At 44.3% G+C, this 13,915-nt stretch overlaps 1 long non-coding RNA gene across 1 annotated transcript; it reads left to right on the forward strand.

Annotated features, from left to right (window-relative positions):
• The first annotated feature begins 402 nt into the window (after nt 1–402).
• On the forward strand, nt 403–7,813 carry LOC116440081. The gene is made up of 2 exons (XR_004238392.1): nt 403–2,133; nt 7,727–7,813. It is a non-coding gene; the product is annotated as an uncharacterized LOC116440081 (long non-coding RNA).
• The last annotated feature ends 6,102 nt before the right edge of the window (nt 7,814–13,915 follow it).

The following is a 13,915-nucleotide window of genomic DNA, read 5'->3' on the forward strand; positions in this document are numbered from 1 at the left end:
GTCCTGCTTTCTTACCTCTGTGGTAACTCGTGCTGAGATGTGGCCTGTTTCATGTTCTAATGTACACATCTGTTGTGGTTTAACCCGAGCCAGCAGCCAAGCCCCACACAGCCACACGCTTACTCCCCTACCAGTGGGATCGGGGAGAGAATCAGAAGGGTAAAAGCTAAAAAACTTGTGGGTTGAAATAAAGACAGTTTAATAGGTAAAGAAAAAGCCACACACACAAGCAGAGAAAAACAAAGAATTAATTAATTAATTGTTTCCCATGGGCAGGCAGGTGTTCAGCCATCTCCCAGGAGAGCAGGGCCCCATCATATGCAGTGGTTACTTGGGAAGACAAACACCATCACTCCAAACATCCCCTTCTTCCTTCTTCCCCCCCACTTTATACACTGAACATGATGTCGTATGACCTGGAATATCCCTTTGGTTGGCTTGGGTCACCTGTCCCAGCTGTGTCTCCTCCCAGCTCCCCATGCACATCATCTATGACCGTATTAATTAATGGATAGCGGTTTATGTGATCGGGAGGAAGATGTGCTCTGAGCTCAGAACAAGTTGTTAGGACATAGTAGAGTTGATGCAATAGCCCCAAAGAGGACAGCCCTGACTAGCTTTGCTTTTTTTTTTTTTTTCTTTTATCTCTATATTGCATCTTAGGAAGTAGAACAGTGCATGAACAATTTTACATTTTCCCTGTATCTTGGTGGCTTGAACTTCTGCTTGAGGGGTAAGCCCATCCTGCCTCTTGTTCAGACACTACGGTAGCTCAGTGACTCTACTTCCTTTCATAGCTGCAGTTAGCTTGAAGCAGGCAGCATACAGTTAATATTTATGGCATCTCAGCTAAGGAGAGACCTTTTTTCCTAGAAGTACCAAGGATGTATTATGTTGTAGAGCTTCAGAATACATGTAAGTAAAAACAGTGGCTAGCAGCTTTCCTTCAGGGTATTTCCAGGTCTCAGGTTTACTCAGAGATGCTACAACTCATGAACACAGGAGCAATAGCATTTCCTCCTCTCATCTTTACAGTCATTATTCTCAAGAGTAAGGGCAAAGCATGCCACTTGATGTGCATGTTTATTCTCTTTTAATTTAGGATAATATTAACCAGTGCTTGATGCATTTGTTGAGACAAACTGAACATTAGTCTTTAAAAGTGAGCTAGAAAGTAGTAGTAGTAGAAACATTTGCTTCCTCAGCCCACTCTGAGATTGCTTCCCATGTTGAAATCAATTGAAAACAAGGAGTCTGATTTCTGCTGTGCATCAGGGGGCACAGTTAAAATGTACAGCTTATGTGGCCCCTCTGACAGACCACCTGGGTCCCTGTGGCATTACAGCTGAAGCTAGAGCTCTGCTTGGCCCTGACAGTGTTTATCAGAGGTTCCTATTTCACCCTGAAGAAAGATAAAAAGGCCACCAGGTCATTAAGGTGATTTTTTTTCTCCAAAAAGGTCGATTTTGAATTACTGCTCCAAATCAGGTGACTTAGATGTGTAAATATTTCTGGTTCATTTCTGTTGCCAGATCATTTGATCTTGCCCTAGTTTTTTTTTTTTTTTTTTTTCCTGGAGCACAGCAGTGGCTGTAGTAGGAGGGGAATTTTGAACACTGTCTCATAATTATTTTTCTTTCTTTTTGATTAAATACTTTCCCTGATGGGCTTTAATTCTGCTAGCAATTATTAAAATCCATGCTCTTTCTTTCCCTTATCTCACTGGCTACATGCATCAGGGGAGTGCTTCCTTTTCCTGCATTGCCTATGGTAACACACCCCAGTGCTGCTTCATCTTGCCTTGAGATTTGCTCTTTTGCACATTCTTTCTCTGTTTAACTAATGTCCCCTGGAAGATGTGAAGAGAACAAGTCCTTAAGAAGGCATTTTCTTTCTTTCTTTGAACACATTGTTTCTAATATCCACATGGTTTGTTTGTTTGTTTGTTTGTTTGTTTTCTGGTGTTTTTTCTTTCCTAATATGCATAGCATAACTATTTCTTCTGTGCCATGGAATTGGGGGACTTGGACAAGCATTGAATTTGGAAAGAAATTCAAGCTATCTACTCTTATCCAACCTCTCACTCCTATGGAAGCACACTAAGACTGTACCAGCTGGATCTGTACTTTCTAGGTAAGGTGTGAAACAACTACATAATTTCAAGTGGAGCATAGCAGAAATGGCAGGACAAATGCATCTTTAGGACCCTGAGGTCAGCTCAGTTGGTCAGAGCATGGCACTAATAAAGCCAAGGTTGCATGTTTTATCCCCATATGGGCCATTCACTTTAGAGCTGGACTTGATGATCCTTGTGGGTCTCTTTCAACTCCGAATATTCCATGATTCTGTTTAAAAACACTACTGAGAGGTAAGGGAGTTTATAAATTCTTTTTCTTCTGAAATGGCAACTAAGCAGAGTATTTGGGAGTTACAAAAAATAACATTCATCTGTCTCTTTAAAACAGAAAAAACACTTGGCAGTTAACTCCCCCACATATTGCCTACAGGAGCAAACAGGGAAAAAGCTAAAGAGCTGTCTGGACAGGGACACTCACAGTGGGAAAGAACTAATGTGCCATATGTCCCCCTTCCATCTGTGTATGCTCTCTTCTGGGTCGTGACATCTGGTTCTGCTTGATATCTGGCTCTGATTCCTGTATTTTTAAAGTAAACGGGACTTAATTCTCCTCAGAGACTGAAGAGAATAGACCACATGCTGACTTTTAAAAGAAAAGCCAAGTTTTTCATAAAAATATGTCTCCTCATCCTAGATCTGAATGGCTTGGTACACGTATGCATTTAAATGAGCCAAGGATGTGCCAGCACCGTCTGCTGTCACTTTTAAAAAACTGCTAACTTTGGCATATTTGACATTTTCAGAGGGTTGGGCCATAAAGTTAGTTGGGTACCTAAATTAGATGATGAATTGGCTTATTATTAAGGAAAGGATCACGTCCAAGAGAGCAGACAGCTGAGGATGGGAAAAGAGTGGGTGTTCCAGGGTGAGGGGTGGTGAGGGATTAATAACATCTGCCATAGAAGCTGGCTGTGGGGAGCCTGAAACCCCTGGAGCCGTGAGCCACACCGGCTTGTGCCGTGCAATGCCTCCACCTAGTGATGCCTGAGACTGAAGCTTTCCCCTTCTGGGAAAAGCCCCACTGTTTATATAAAATCATAAGGAGATTCTGCTGCTAATAATGCCAAGCCACAGCATTAAAGAAAAATAAGCACACCAAGAGGGAGTAAAAAAAAAGAAGATACTTTGACAACTGCTGTTCTGAATTATACTGTAATTATTATTTTTAGTGCTTTTCCTGTCCTTTTTAAGGAATTTAGTGGAAAATGAGATTTTTGGCCTTTGAGTCTGGCCTTAGAGCTGATTGGACAATGGGGAGTAGTAGAGCTCTGTAGAGCTGTGTTTCTTTTACAGCCTCCAGCGTATGTCAATTAGATCTAATTGAGCAACACTTACTGTTAGTTATTCCAAGAAGAAGACTATGATTGGAGACCATCTGGGGTCTGCATTCCAGCAGATCTGCTGTGCATAATGGCTGGAGGATCATTGCCTGCCATATGCTACCCAGGCAGCTGAGAGTTCTACAATTTACTTGACGTAGTGATGTATGAGGATTTAGTAATTTAATTTAGTGATCTAGTCCCCTGAGCTGGGGACAAGTGGATCCAATGGTCACATGATGAGAAAATCTTGGAGTCTTGGATGCTGAATTGTTTATAGGAACCCAAATGGACAGTAGGCCCCTGGAATCCTTGAAGAAGAATTGCCTCAAGGCTGCCATCAGAGAGGAGCAGTCAGTGCGTAATGAAGATCATCTGAAATGGAACATCACAGCATTCTCTGGAGCAGAAAGCACTGGCTGCCTGAAGTGACCAATCCCCAGTTTCTTTGCCTTGGACTGTGTACTCAGATTCCAAGGGACCTTGCAAACTCTTTTTTCCCTAATGATGTTTAGGGATTTTTTTTTAACCCCCTAGTTAATAATCTACAGCCACAGGGTTTGTAAGTTGAAGAGAATTTGCAAAATGGAAGTGATTGGGAGGTTTCAAAGTCTATCTAGGACCTTTGTCTGTTAAAGTATTATTATTATTGTTGTTGTTAATTTTGACATCAGTAATAAGTGCAGCCAAATCAAAAATCCTGCCATGGTTATGGCTCAGGCAAAATGATTCTGAGTACCAGAACTAATGGTGAAGATGAGACTGCAGAAAGTGATAAAGCAATTAGCACAAGAAGGCTGGGGCAGTGTGATTCATAATTCAATAGCTCTCAATAGTACTTGATTTTGTAGTGAGCACTCAGATGGTAATTCTTAAAGCTTTGTAGTAGCATACGCCTTAAGGTACATGAAGGTCCCCTGATGACTGAAGGGTCCCAGAGCCACCCATATGCTCCATGTGTAGACCCTCAAAAATGCAGTACTGCCAAGACTGACGTTTTCTGCCCCAGCTGTGGGAGTCTATGAGCAGTCACTGGTATCCTGGGTTAGGCTAAGAGTTATGGAAGAGAAGGCCTTAGTGGGTTTGGTGAGGCTTCAGGAATCTGTGAGTCAGGCCATGCATTTGTTTCTCTTCTTCATTCTATCTCTCTTCCTTGAAACCTACCAGAAAACATGGCCTCTAGCTGGCCTCATACTCAGCATCACACAGCTGTGTCTCAAAAAACAACCACCTTACTCATATGTCTGCACTTGTAAATTACAACAGCCCCTAGCTGGAATTGGACTAGAGCACTTGGTGGCTATTTCCACTTCTAGAGTAGGTGGGTAGTATGAGATGGTCTTCCATAGGAAAGGAAATGAGAATTGTTGGCCACATCATAATGGGAGTTAAATCAAAGTATGCACTTTGCTAAAGAAAACATGTCATTTTGGAAAATAGCCATATGACTTCTTTCGAAGCTAAATACCATGTCAACTAAGTAAGATGCTAATTGGAAAAAAAAAATAAAATTCTTGTCATGCTTTGAAAAATTTGACCTGGACCTGGAAGCATTATGAAGTCTTTGTGGCCTGGCCTGGTGAAGAAGGGAGGAGATGAGGAGGAATCAAGACAGCAGCACTATACATAATTACTGATTAAGATCATATGTTGAACTTTGAGCTACTTGTGGGACACGTGAAGCAGGAAAGTGCCATTTTATCTTTGTACCTACCCCTCTCTAACCACAAATGTACTTAATATGGACGTATTCATTACTCTTGGCTTTTTTCTTTGACGATAACTCAAATCAGCCTGATGATCTTTAGATTTCCTGAGTGGGGCCACCTCCTGGATCACCATGTTCCTTTTACAAGCCCCAGTGTCGTGGAAATTCCCTTGCCTTACATGCAGAGTGGAATTTTTTTCTTCGGCTAAAAGCTCCTGGTTTGGTGTCAGCAAAGTATATTCAAGCAGTGAGTACAGAGCCCTTTTGAGGTGAGCCGTGGCAGAAGTTATTTATGACCTACACTGAAGAGCTGCACCTGTATTTCATAAAGGAGTGCAGGATATACCCACCTGCAGGTGCTCATAAAAGCCTCAGCAAGGAAACCAAGGCTCAGCTGCTGCGAGTCCCCGCGTTCCTCCAGCTGGGGGTTTGTAAGGGCTGGAGGGAGATGTGACAGCTGCAATAGCTCCAGCTGACCTATTCCCTGGGCCAAGAGCTGTCTCATGGCCAAAGGATGAAGCTTGCTTGCAAGGGCTGATGGGGAAGACAGAGGAACAAGAAACACTGGAGAGAAGTATGAGAAACGCTCTGCAGAGTCAGGCCAGCAGCTAACCCAGTGTCTCGATTTTGAAAGACAGGTGTCTGCTAAGAAAGGCAAAAGCCTCCCTTGAAGTGGCAGATGTAACCCCTTTCCCTCCAAGTTATTATAATTTTGAAATCAAGGGCCTTTAGGCAAAGATGTGGGAAAATAGGAATAACAGTTCTTTACTATTATATATATAACCAGTCAAACAAAACAACAACAACTATGGCAGTAACAGCAATCACAAACCCAGTGCCAGCCTTCTCGGCTGTCAGGCCCTTTCCCCTCAGGTGCAGTTCCGCTCGCAGCCGGCAGGGGCGCTGGCGGCTCCCGGTGAGCAGGGCAGGTGCGATGGTTCCCCCGCGGCTGCAGGGGGGGCGCTCCGGAGCGAGCTCGGGGAGCACGCGGCACCGGTGCTCCGGGGATCCCGGGAAGGGATGGAACAAAGGCTTCACAAACCCCTGGGCAGCTGGCCCTGGTGTCCGGCTGGACTCTTGGGAACAGCAGGCTGGAGCAGCAGGCTGGAGTGGCAGGGACGAGCGCAAATCCTGGAGGCCAGACGAGGTGTATCTAAATGGGGAACCCCCCCGGAGGTGGGGCAGGCAGGGCAAGCACGGCTACAACGTAGCGAAGGCTCAAAGCAGCAGCGGGGCAGGGCAGCCACAGCCCAGCCTCCAGCAGGGCAGGGAAAGCGGCTTTGGGATCCCGGCGTTGTTCCCAGCAGAAAGAAAAACGGCCGAAAAAAAAGAACCAGCAGCTCCTTTCTCTGCAGCTTCTCTCTCCGAACGCTGAGAGCGAACTGACCCACACCCAGGTGAAACAAAGGAGTAGCCAGGCCCACCCCACCCCCAATGGGCAGCTCTTTTGTCTTTCTTAAGTACAGCCATTTGTCCCCTAGCAACATGCATATGGGAAAAAATTCCTTTAACAGGAAAAAAAAACTAGGACTAAACTAAAACCCCAACACTCAGCCAGGCATTCTGTCTCCCAACAGTGGTGAAAGCAGTTGCTGAAAATCAGACTGTTATCTCAACAGCTGCCCCAAGCTGCTGGGCTGGCTCTCATATCTTGAACTCCACTGAAACCCAGGGATCAGGATAGCATTCTGGTATCTGAACCCCGAAGTTTCTTTACAATTTTGATTATTCTTCCCCTCTGTAGCACTAACAGAACACCACGTGAAATCTGCAGGGTTTTGTGTAGCTTTTTTGGCCTGTGTTGCTCCAGTCTTTCATGGCCTTTCGCTACTGCCTGTAGCAATAGGTATTGAATGAAATTGCATATTTACATGAGATGCTTTTATCATGCTTACCCAGCAAATATTTAGACTTGGGCATGCTGTTGACTTTCTTTCTGGAGAGTGAAAAAGAGGTTTTTGTGCTTCCTGCAATGTCTATTGCTATTGGTGGGAAAGAAGGTCCCTGGGGTGAAGTATCAGAACCTAAACACTGTTCTGTTAGCCTTGAAAACCACACAGAGCAGAGTTTGTTTCCATTCAGACATAATAATGAATTGGTTTCTTGTTATTGCATAACACAACCACATCCCCAGAAAAACAGTAGAGCTGTCTTTCCTTATTAAGGTTACTTGCAACCTTGGGGGTTATTAAAACAGTCAGCTTTCCCTTGAAAACATAATTCTTCGTTGTTTCTTGGTTGGCAAACACTCATGCAACAGGAGTTACAAGACCATGCAGGCATCATGCTGGTGTGGTCATCCAGTGCAGCCAGACATCAGGAAATTGTAACACTATTTTGCTATTGTTCTGGTATGGTTTGACAGGTGCTTATTCCCCACCCTCACTAGTTTGGACTGTCCTTCTCCCTCTGTCTGCCACACCCACTCAAGACTGTCCTGTTGGGGTCCCTTCCCCCCTGCTATGTGGTCCTAGGAGAGGGGCCCTGGGCGGGGAGACACGGGGTTTCCCAGCCCCTGGTCAGCCTCATTCCCCGTTGGTTGTTTTGTGTTCCCCTGTGCAGGCGACGACCCTCGGGTCCCACAATTGCCACAGTTTCCTCGGCATCCTCAGCCATGCGGCTGGAGAAATAAACATCTCTGAAAATATCTACCAAGAATCGGTCCATATATATTCTTTTCCATGGGCCTCGTTGTCTGATACACATGTTGCAACAATCCCCATTGCAACATTTGGTCAGAGAATGCGAGCAGAACGATCCCTTGGAGGACAGTGACTGTGATTTGTGAGTAAACTCCGGATTTCTCTTCTTGTTTTTGTTTTGCTATTCCATCTCTATGGAGGAACTGTGGAAAAACGCGTGGCTCTCCAAGCTGCATATGGACATTTATCTTAAACTTGAAAAGATTCTTGAACAACAATTTGTAAATTTTAGCTTAATTTAGGCTCAAAAGGAACTGAAACACTTCCTGGCATGGTTGTTTAAAAACTTCTTCTATGTTTCTTGGGACTTGATTCTTACCAAAGACTTTTGGAAGACTGTTTGGACCCAGTTAATTTCTGAGTCAAAATATATGCCGATGGAAGAATATTTTTGTGAATATTATTTGATTACCGAGACTACTGAACAATATCAGCTGTGTCCTGGTGAAGGGAAGCGTGCCCCAGGGACTGTGCTACCCAGGCCACATGGACCGAGCTCTCTGTGAGCAGCAGCGAGGCAGTTCCCGCGGGCGGAGCGACGTGAGCCGCAGTGTCGGCAGCGGAGCGAGGCGCGGCGGGAGTGGCACGACCTGGTGGTGCCCTCCTGGCCCCGCGCAGCGCGTGGTGGAGCGAGCCCGGTGAACGCCCAACTGAGAGGGGGGGCGCGCGGGCGGCGGCTAGTGGCGGTGGCGGTGGAGCGGAGTCGCGCCCAGCCGAAACGCGTGCTGGAGCAGGGCGTGGGGAGGCCGTCACTCGGGGGCCTGGCTGAGATGGGGGTGCAGCACCAGGCAGCGGCAGCGCAGCTGAGAGCAGAGGCAACAGAGGCGGCGGCGTGCGGGGAGCTGAGCGGCACGGCCTGGCCCGGCCCGCGTGGCCCCGAATACGACCCTGGGAAGCCGAAACCCCGCGGCAAGAGCACGCAGGCACGAGCAGCTCTGATGGCCCTGGCAGCCCTGGCAGCCCCGGCAGTTTCAACACGGGAGCGAGCAAAAGCAAAAACACAGCAAGACAGAAAACAGCAGCTACTCGGAAAAAGGAAAAGATCATTGTAGCTAAGGTTTTAGGAATAGTAAAATGGTATAATGTTAAACAAAATTATGGTTTAATAACAAGATGTGACAACCAGGAAGACATATTCATTCATAGAACTGCTATTAAAAAGAATAACCCTGAAAAATATATCCTATGCTTAGGAAATGGAGAAATAGTAGAGTTTAAAATAATCCAAGGAAAGGTTTACAAGCAGCAGATGTCACTGGGCCTGGTGGTGCTTCTGTGAAAGGCAGTATATATGCTGCAAATCATAGTCATGTCAACCAATATCCCCATTATAAGCCCTCCTTACAGTCTCCCTTTCCTAATCCCACCTTTCCCTTTTACCCTATGTCCTATTACCCCCAGTGTATACCCAATCCGTTTTTCCACCCATGGTTTCCCTCACAAAACCATGCCTTTACCAATTGTTTCCCCAAAAATCCCTTTCCAGTGCCGAGTGGGGGATGGCAAGGGAGAGAGAAAGAAATTAACTATTTTTGTTTAGTGTTCCAACAGGTACATATGGAAAAAACCCTCTCCTGCCTCAGTTTCCCCGCAAAGCATGCTCAGAGAGTCCTGTCTCCCTTCTGTCAGCCTTAAGATGTTCCAGAGAAAAATTCCATTTGGACATTTAAAGACTCAGGAGGGTGGCTTGTTTTGTTTTGAAACACTTCTTGTTATCTCATGTTTATCCAGTTGTTTTCAATGTTAAGTTTTAAATCTCTTTTGTTAAAAATAAACAGGTGAAATGTTGGGGTCCCTTCCCCCCCTGCCATGTGGTCCTGGGAGAGGGGCCCTGGGGGGGAGGCACGGGGTTCCCAGCCCCTGGTCAGCCTCATTCTCCGTTGGTTGTTTTGTGTTCCCCTGTGCAGGCGACGACCCTCGGGTCCCACAATTGCCACAGTTTCCTCGGCATCCTCAGCCATGCGGCTGGAGAGATAACCATCCCTGAAAATAACTACCAAGAATCTGCCTATATATTCTTTTCCATGGGCCTCGTTGTCTGATACACATGTTGCAACAATCCCCATTGCAACGCTGTCCCTTCTATTGTGCCAGCACAGCTGCGTGTCCAAGAAACCTGCCCAAGAACCAAAACAGCTGAAAAATTACTGTGCTTTTGTTGCTCCTCTTGGCCAGTTAGTTCTCAGGCAGATCTGCTTTCTGAACTCTCTGCCATCTAAAAGCACACAGTATTTTTTTTTCTGGCACAGGAGAGTCGGGGAAGGCAAGGATGGGTGTTTAGGATGGCATGGGATGCACTGTTCCTAAACCACAGGCTTGGCCGGGCTGAGCAGCTGTTTGATGGTCTGTGTTCTTGTAGCTACACATTCCCAGCACTCAAGTGTGATCCTTTGGAGACCCTTCTGTAGATTGCAATACCACGCCAGGAACATGCTGAGATAACATCTCTCTTCTCTGGCCACACGTTTGGGTTTTAAGGATTTTTCTCTATGCATTGCATCTGATAGAGTTTCAGTTGCTCTGGTCAAGGGGTTGTACAAAAAAAAGGTTGTATCCCACAGGAAGCAGCATAGTCTGACACAGCAGCTTCTCAGGGAGGGTATTTTATGCAACCAACACAACTTTTTTCATGATTATTTTCTCATTCCTTTCTCATGCTTCAGCACTCAGTTCTGGCTATCCAGGACATTAGCAGAAAAATATGATGGATCTTTAGGAAAGAGATGACAACACTGTGTAACTCCTTGACAGAGGACACTGCACAAGTAGGAAGTCCACATAGTTCCTGCAGGGACCAGCCTTTGAATGGGAAAAAACACACAAAACCTAACAGGACATTCCTGGTGCTGAGAGCATTTGAAGGCTAGAACAGTACTGAGGTGGGGTTATAGTGTATTTTGGATATGATTTTACTCTTTGTTTTTTGTAAGAGTCCTTACCTCAGAAGAAGTACTGAGTTAGATGGTCTGAAGCAGCACAGCTGTTTTCATATTCCTATGGGTTTGAACTATAAAAACAATACAAGGATGGAGCTATTCCATCGAAGTTTGCTGCCACCATTCTTTCTCTCTTTTTTTTTTTTTTTTTTTTTTTGTGTCATTTATTGATAGCTTAATTTATAAATGGCAAGTCTTGGATGGAATAATCTTGTCTGAATTGTAGACTCATCAAAATTCAGCATTGTCTACTTTTGTCTATCACTGCCTGTTTCTTTGTGTCAACAACATTTGTTGTCATTGTCCATTATGTTGCCCCAATAAACTCCACAGTTGCTTTTTATCCTCCTGTAAATTTGACATTTTGCCATGATTTCAGTAATTCCAACTAGATATTTGTTGTTTCAAGATCTAGTATTTCCGTTGTTTATTGCAGTAAATTTATTTGTCTTTTCAAGATTTAATGGACCATCTGAAGAGACTCAGTGAAAATCACCTGAAACATTTTGCAAGCACAAGTTCTATTTTTGTCATCACTATTCTATTGTCTTAGTCTTTGGAACATAAATATTTATTTTGTCTTCATGCAGGTGATACTTTTACTGCTTCCCATTGGGCATTACATCTAGACTTAAACTTCTGGGTTCTTCATCCATCTCATTAATTTACCCAGAATTTCAGTCAGTAGAAGTTAACTCCTTCTTTCCAGACATTGTTTGACTCAAATGATCAAACCAGAAGAAATAGGAGGTAGAATATTTTTAATAAGAAGATTAACTCAAAGACTTCAGTATCTCCCACCTTTTTTTTTTAAGATTATATAATGTAGCAATTGCTTTATAGATATGTTTTCTTCATTGGTTTGTGAGCCAGAGGGTTGCTGTTCTACTTAGGACTACATTTAAACTGTGTCTTTCCAGTCTAGCATACGAATTCATAGAAAAAGGATGCTTTTGCTAGTGATGTAGAGAGAGATTAAATCAATTTTCTGTTTTTATTTTTATGATAGACTGCCATTTCTGCTGAGCTCTTAAAACTCAAACTGTGGCTATCCAAAGGTCAGATCTGACACCTGAGGTTTTGCTGGGGCAGAGAACCAGCTTGACAGAAACTTTAAGCTGATTTACCAGTATTGATAATCTTTGTGATAACACAGCAGGAAGAGAGTCTGTGGAAAGATTGTCCACACATGCACTCTCCTTCAGAAAATTTCTGGTTGTCTGAAAAAACTAGTATAAATTAATTTGCATGAACATAGTATTGCTTCTGTGATATCCTGCAGTTAGAAGAGTCAGTGCCTATGGACAATGTCTTTGCATGAATTTAGGCACACTCACAACCCCCAAAGGGAAAGGGATGGTCCAGTCTGCTTAATGGCAGAAGGTGAGGACCTTTAAGACATTCAGAAAGAGTTCTACTTTCTAGTTTGGCTAATCTTGATTAATCCTTACTGTTGAATTTAGAGGTAACTAATGGGAAATGCTTAATTCCACCCCCAGTCATGATGTAAACTGGCCATCTGTCTTCTGAGAATAGGGGTTAACAGAGCAGAAACAGCTCTGATAATACAAAAACATGAATGCATACTGCGCCCCCACTCAGTTCTTCATTCTCATCCTGGCCTTGTGGTTAGAGCAGTCATTATGAAACTGGTGACCTCTCTTGCCCTGAAGAAGAATGTGCTCCCTCAGCTTCTCCTAGGACACTTTCTGCTTCTTCTGAGATACCTGGGCCAACTCGTACCAGTTTTGCTTGTTGAAAGTAAATGTGTGAGAGCCCAACACACTTAAAAGGAGTCAGAGCCTCAGAATATAAATTTCTTCTTAATGTCCATCCCCTAAATGGCTAGAGCCAAATTCACTCTTGGCCATTCTCTGTTTTCCTCATGACTTATAATCTCCAACAAGTAGCATCCCAGTTTGAGGATACAGGATGGAGTGTTCTTCCTGAGTTGTAGAAGCCCTTACAGACCTTAGAAGTTGGGTCCTCTGGTTAACTATTATGACTGAAAGCCTTGTCTGGGCATTGTGGATTCTCAGTCTGAGCTGTAAATCACTTTACTTTTATGAATCTTGTTACTGTCTGGCTGTGCAGTGTCTGACCCAATCAACTCCCTGTCGCTCATCTATCCTGTCACATCCACAGCAGTGTGGGATTGTCTGCACTGAGGCTGCTGAGGCAGTATGGACCACCCTCAGCTTGGCCTAGCCTATGATGAATGTGTTACCTAGTGTGCAACTCCGTAATGTCACCTGAAGATGTCAGAAAATTTATTTAAGATACAAGAACCTCAAGATCCTCACTGAGCTAATCAGTGCTCTGGACATAGGGTGTGGCCCTCACCTGAGCAATTATCTGAATGAAACATTCAGGTTTGGCGGCACTTGCTTGGGAGTCCAGTACACAGTGCACACTTACTCTGTGGAATCAAGAGTATGTGAGGGCCTACATGCTGTGATTTGTCTGTCTTTGCAGGATGAATATTCACTGAAATCATATGCATTTTTTATATTTCTTTCATAATTTCTATTACTTACTTCTGCATTAGGGATGTTTATATAACCCTGAGAGATACCAACATGTCCACATTAGGTAAAAAAAGAAAGTTTACTTGAATTTTCCTTCTTTTAGACTTACTTGTTTCAGCTGCTCTTTTGTAAAGATGAAGGAGGTGAAAAACGGTTTATCTTTCACCCTGAGGTATAGTTTCCACAGCAGCAGAGGGACCCAGAAGTGCCCAAATCCACTCCTTTTGCATTCATGTTTGTTCCCCAAATTCTCCACTTTAATGCAAACAGAGTCTGCAGTTGAGATGTCAACTCTGTGTAATGTGTCTGCAGTCTAGACCTTGCCTCTGTGAAACAATGCTCCCTTCATATGTCACTGGCAATTTGAGCACAAAGCAGGTTTCATTTCCTTTTGCACTTGCATGGTGCTGAGTGACCAGTCAGCAAAACCCAGAAGGGGAAATGACGATCAGTGGCGCAATGCCTGTGATGGAAGACCTGTGATGGAATGCCTGTGATGGAATGCCTGTGATGGAATGCCTAGAGATGATGGCTCATCTGATTTCTGATGGCTCTAGAGAAGTGCTGCTGAGCAGGACCTAATGT

Source organism: Corvus moneduloides, chromosome 2, assembly GCF_009650955.1.
Source record: "Corvus moneduloides isolate bCorMon1 chromosome 2, bCorMon1.pri, whole genome shotgun sequence".
NCBI classification, from domain to species: Eukaryota; Metazoa; Chordata; class Aves; order Passeriformes; family Corvidae; genus Corvus; species Corvus moneduloides.